Below are 6,071 nucleotides of genomic sequence, written 5' to 3'. Positions count from 1 at the left end.
AGCCTGCCGCTGGGGAGCCGGGGAGCTCTAGGTGTGCTCCAAGTGGACTAAACCAAGCGCTAGGGAGGCGCGGGGAGGGCCGGCCCGGGTTCCCCGCTGTTCCCCGGCCCGCCGGCCGGCCCCGGGGAAGGGCCCCGAAGTAGTCGAGTAAAAGAAAATCTTCTGGCCTCTGGGCCCGAAATGAGGCTCGCCAAAGCACGGGGCGTGGGGGGAAGAGGGGATCGGAGGGATTGTCGCCTCTGTCCTGGAGTCCCCGTGTGCGTGTCTCTCGCTTGACATTTTATACCCCACCGCGGCCGACTCGGAGCCGGGTTGCCCGTCCCAGCCCTGAAGTTCTGTAGGTGGGGCGGGCTTTAATTTGCTTATATCTAATGATTTCAGGAGCCTCGCTTTAAAATGGCGGCATTGAGTATCCACCCCTGCTAGAGGCTCTCCCGGCACCGGGGCCACCTCGCGCAGCGCTGCTTTTGCTTCTGCCGCTAACAGATGGCATGTGCTGCTGTCGCTGCTGCTGCCCCCGCCGCTGCCGCTGAGAGCGGGACCCCTTAGGCTCTGGGTTCGCGGTAGCAGCCGAAGGTAAGGATGGCGAGGAGTTGGGGTTGGTGAGCGTGGCTGCCTTCCTAGGACGCCGACGAAATCGAATGCCTTTTAAACTTTACTTTTCAAAATGGCAAAGAGAAGGAAAAGTAATCCTGCAACTTTTTGCAATTTTAGGGCTTTGATCTGTCTTCTTATTGTTCTGCTTCCTTCTTTTTTCCCTTTCTTTTTACTTCTTCTTCCTTTGTATATATTGCATATATAACATATATATAATATACATTTTGTAATTTAAAGGAACTTGCATGGCATATTATCAGCAAATGCTTCTAGCCACTCATTTCCCCGTGGCCATGCGATATCGTGGGCAGTGCCCCAGCTTTCATGCTGAGCCGTGTCTCTTGCCGCTCTGGATCAACACATTTGGGCAGCTTGCTTTTACTACCGGCATCTGAAGGGCCTGAAGGTAGATTTTAGGAGACTATTGAAAAGGTAACTTTAATTTTTAGCGTTCACACAAATAGCTCTTATGGTCAGAAAATGAAATTAAATCAAGACGAGCAACCCAAGTTAACATTCAGGTGATTCAATTGTGTAGTTTTGTCATTAGTAGACCTACTGTGTGTTTTCTGACTATTGATTGATACAACAGTGAGGGTGAATTTATTGTTGCTGTAATTAAGGTAGTGTGTCTTCCAAAAGTTCTTTTTTCTTAGATGTTCCTTAAATGCTAGTGTTTATGAATTGGGCATGGATCCCCACAGCCTAACGCTACACATGTATTGAGTTCATGGGAAACCATCAATTAAAACAAAACTATTGCAAGATTTAATTTTGAAATGGTTGATAATTTTTCGCTCTGTTGACTCCCTGGTTTAATGTCTTTGGGTGGTTACTGATATAATGGTTGGAAAGTAGACTGTTGAAATAGCTGTACAAAAGACTAGACATCGGTGTTTAATACAATTGACCTGAGGTTTTTTCCCTTTGATGAAAGGCATATTGTCAATGAAGCTTAACAGAGACCTCAGATTTTTCTAGTTACATTCACATTTTCCATTTTGCCTATGAAAATCTAGTCCTTAATGGTTTTTTAAAATAAATTTATTTATTTATTTTTGGCTGAGTTGAGTCTTTGTTGCTGGTAGTTGCTCTGTGGCATGTGGGATCTTCCCGCACCAGGGCTCGAACCTGTGTCCCCTGCATTGGCAGACGGATTCTTAACCACTGCACCACCAGGGAAGCCCCTTAATGTTTAAATACTTTTAAAAGTTGTTTAAAAAATGTTTCTCAATATGTAATACTTTGGGGGGATGCTTTCATATTTATTGAAACTTCCCTAAACATAGCCTAAAAGGGCTTCTGCCCATAGCCCAGCTGATACTCTTCTACCTCTGTCCACTTTCGACTTCTCCCAAAGCAGTAGAAGCTACTTGGCTGGCAGATTCTCCTGTTATTAAATTAAGCAAGCTTCTGGGGAGTGGCGGGGGAAAAGAGATTGTTTTGCACTTATTAGAAATGGTGCAGTTTTCCTGCCCAGATGCTGTAGTGTGCCTAAAAAGAACTTAACTGTTTCCAGTGGAGTTACTATGTAATCCGTTTTCCAGATTATTGTTGGGAGAAGTGTTTGGGGCAGTTCATTGCTTCACATCTGAAAGGAGAGTTCCTCCTGCAGGTAGAGAAATAGATACTTGCATTTTTGCAAGAGAGCAGGGGTGACCAAAAGCAACTTCCCACGTTTTTAGTGATTATATCCTTAGATTTCAGCTCATGAAGCTTTGCTTCCTCATGTGCTGCCTTGTTGCTGAATGACTTTGGACCAAATGCATCCTTAAAAAGGGGGTGCTGGGGTGGGTGCTAAACCTTGGGCCCAGAACAGACAAGCTGAACTAGTGTCAGAGACATTAGGAAGACATTTTGCCAGTTAAACATTCTGTGGCTTCATATAGTGATGAGATTGGAGACCTTGTGTGAAAACAGGTGAAGGAGTTTGTCAGAAAAAAAAAAATATTTTGAGAGAGAATTGATATAGTGCTGGGCTAGGGGTGGTGACTGAATGTTTCGCTCTATTTCTAAGAGCTACTTCATTTCTCTAATTTCCTTCGCTGCTTTAAGCCCTCATAATGATTCCCAGGACGATTATAAAGTCCCTTTTTTCCCTCAACTGTCCACTGAAGGCATTTCACAACAGCTGCTTTTTAAGGGGGATAAAACCTATGATTCTGAGCTGGTATCTGAATTCTCTTTGGTAATCTCCTGAACCTACCTTTTACCTAAGCAATGCTTTGCACAAATTAGGTGCTTAATAAATGTGAAGTTAAAAAGAAAAATGAGTAGTCGGTAAACTCACAGAGGAGCAGATTTCGTGCTCAGCTTTTAATTTAAACAGAAGATTTTCTGTTTTTTGTGAGCTGGCAAGAACCTCAAAATTTGAAGTAATTTAGAACAGCATTCCCCCTAATTGCTTGCATTTTATTTGCCTCAAATGGGTTCTCTTGCTTCTCACCGCAGTGCTAGGCACTTGTGTAATTCATCCTTCTGACCAGTAGGTGTATTATTATCTGCCCAGCTCTACCCTATGAAAAAGTAATCACAGCAGCCTGGGGAAGAAAGGTTTTGTCTTTGGAGGCTGTACAGTACTGCATGTGCTGGAACAGTGGCCATATGTGGGCTGCTGTTCAGATGCTGACAGTGTAGTCGGAAGTACAATTTTGTTCTCCACCCAACTGTCTTTATATGCGAGACGGAAGGGAAGGAAAGAAGAGAGTGAGAAGCCCTAACGTGATGAAGATTTTCCTTCCGAAAAATGTACACTTATCCTGCTTAACAGCGCAGTCAATTCAGGAAGGTGGCAGAATTGTTCTGTTTCGAAATAAATCACGTTGTCTGATAGGATTACAAACAGGGATTGGGGCCTAGCAGACAAGAATAAGTTACAGTCCATGTTTGACAAGTAATTTGATCCTGTAATTAAAGTTAGATAATGGTCACTGCCATGTTAAAACTATCAAGTGTCTGAAAGAGCAGTCAGGCTACACTCACCTTGACTTCGTTAAGGTGCTTCCATACGGTTGAGTTTTCTTATAACAATGTCTAGTAGGGTGAACAGATGGATTTTTTCCCCATTATAAATGTATGTGATGTCAAGAAAGTAGAAATCAGTTTTGTTTCTTTGGGGGAATTTTCTGCCTCTCCCTACGTGTGACGCAGTTCTCGATCCAAAAAATAGAAAGAAACCCGTGCCTCAGATAAAATGAAGTGGGCATTTTTCTTCTAAGAGAATAAACTGTTTGGGAGCAAGTAGTTTAATTGCCAACCAACCCAAAACAAACAAATACAAATTATGATCCAAAAGAAAGCAATTAAATCTGTATTAATGTAGGCTTTTAGATCTTAAGGAATCCAGATGGTCTGTGGCATTCTGCTCTTCCTGAATGGTTATATATTGCCTCAAGACAGCCAAATGACAATGTTGGAAAGGCAACTTGGAGAATTAGAATAAATAAGTTATCAGTTACATTACCAGGTGTTAATGACATCCATGTGACCTAAAAGGGGTCAGAAAAGTTTTTTTTCCAGATCATTCTAGTAAAGACAATATGAAACCATCATTTACTTCTACTTGGTTTTAAATAGAGTGACAGTGTTTTTAAAAGAGTGATGGAGAAATAATGCAATCTGGGAAGAGGGACCTTATTTTTATTTGAGAAATAAAGGTACTCCCAAATTGTCTGGACACATGAAAGCACACACATGTGCACACATGTGCAAACTAGTCTTCATTTTACGACAATTTATACAGCCGGGCATTGATTTATTCCTGGAAGATTATGGGAAAAATACCTATTTTTACAGCAATCCTCCAACTCTAAGAATGAAAGAAAAAATGCTTCTTTTTTTAAAAGCATAAATAATAAATGCTTGTATTACATGATTCTCTCTGAGGCTCTGTATGTTCAACTCCAGTCAGTTAACTTTCAGAGAAAGGATACATTGATCACAACTCAAGAGGAAACAGAAATGAAAGGAAGCTTGCTTTAAGCACGTGTGTGTGTGTGTGTGTGTGTGTGTGTGTATGTAAGTGAATATACATATGAATGTATATAACATGTACATTGTATATAACATGTATGTTGTGTATATTCACATACGTATGTCACACACGTATATATATATACTTTTTTCTCCCTCTATATGTATATGATCCTATTCAAGAAACTCAAGCATAGTAACCCCAGAACTCTTTATAATAGCCATGAGAGCAAAGTGTTAAGGGGTAAAAAGGAGACCAACGAGAGATTTAGGAATCAATTAGGCACGCTTGTTAAAATATTATGTCCACTCTTAAGTCCTTCCTCCATCAGCATTAAGTTGGCTCATGAGTAGAAGGAGTGCTTTGTTTCTGACGTTAGGCAGGAGTTCATTTTATGCCCACACAGTGGGTGAACTTGAGGGGCCCAGAAGTGAAGGGCCTCCAGTTGAGAAAGGCAGTCTGGGCAGAATTGCAGGAGGTTGGTATTAGACTTCCAGCAGGCTCTGTGATCTCCTTAGGCCATGGGGGCATCCTAGGGACTGACAGTTTGGCGGATCTTGTTTTCCAGTGTGGATCACTCAAATTAGCTTAAAATTGTCCCCAACAGTTATTCTTTGAATCTCGAGCTTCTTGGCATTGCCCGCAACTGGTGTGGAAATCTGAAAATGGTTTCTAAGGCTTATTCAGGTTTCCTTGAATGTATGAGTAACTCCTTATTAGGCAAGTTCCTGGGTCTCCTTACCTCATATCACCAGTGCCTGGCACATACTAGGCTGTCAGTAAAACTTGGTTAAGTAAATGGGAGAATAGTCTTTCTAACTTGTTCTTTTATTTTATGAACAGCCTTCTTGTGATTTCAGGTAGCGTTATCTATTTTTGATTGACAAAAAAAATTAACCCAACAACAAACAGAATATCCTGCTGGAGGCGTTGATAACAGCTCTCTCACAAGTCCAGGGAAAAGCAAGAAATGGCAACCTTTGGGCTGAGACCTCGAGGAGTAGCCTGAAAACCAGTTGCTCTTTTTCTGTCACCTGTAGTTGCATTTAGTATATCTCCAGCACATCCCAGAGAAATCAGTCTGCCACAAGAAGTTATGTAGCAACAGTCCTTCAAATCATTTCACCAGATAAAAAAAGGAACAAAATCAGAAATACCGTGACTCAGATGCCTCGTGTCATGTATAGTTTAGAAAGTGATGAAGTGAGACAAAACCCAAAAAGGACACTGAGAGCTGTCTCATTTTCAGTCAAACACTGATTGCCCATTTAGAGGGTGAATTTGCATAGGTTTTTATTTACCAAGATACAGGTATGAATAGCGCCTCTTTTTACTGTGTCCAGAAAGCAAAGTCCACACAGTGGAAGAGACAAGAGCTGCCATTTCAGATCCACCACAATCATCTTTTGTGCCCGGAGGACCATCAGTCTTTAGGTACAGCTTTTGTAGCCACTCCTTATATAGCGGCATGAAGAAACCAAACAAGGGGGTGGGGTTTATT

General features: G+C 41.8%; 1 protein-coding gene across 6 annotated transcripts in view; it reads left to right on the top strand.

The window, feature by feature from the left end:
• The first annotated feature begins 154 nt into the window (after positions 1-154).
• MBNL3 (muscleblind like splicing regulator 3) overlaps positions 155-6,071 on the top strand; it is a 107,458-nt gene continuing 101,541 nt past the window's right edge. For 4 of the 6 annotated variants that reach the window (XM_024742697.1, XM_024742698.1, XM_024742696.1 and 1 more), the window contains exon 1: positions 331-576. The gene's annotated coding sequence lies outside the window, so the exon portion shown is untranslated. Of the gene's footprint in view, positions 258-330; positions 577-946; positions 1,030-6,071 lie in introns of those variants that run through there. The other 2 variants (XM_024742693.1, XM_024742694.1) reach the window with 2 other exon arrangements.

The sequence above is a fragment of the Neophocaena asiaeorientalis genome, unplaced genomic scaffold (assembly GCF_003031525.2).
Source record: "Neophocaena asiaeorientalis asiaeorientalis breed wild unplaced genomic scaffold, Neophocaena_asiaeorientalis_V1.1 scaffold959, whole genome shotgun sequence".
NCBI classification, from domain to species: Eukaryota; Metazoa; Chordata; class Mammalia; order Artiodactyla; family Phocoenidae; genus Neophocaena; species Neophocaena asiaeorientalis.
This window is presented reverse-complemented; position numbering and strand designations above follow the sequence as displayed.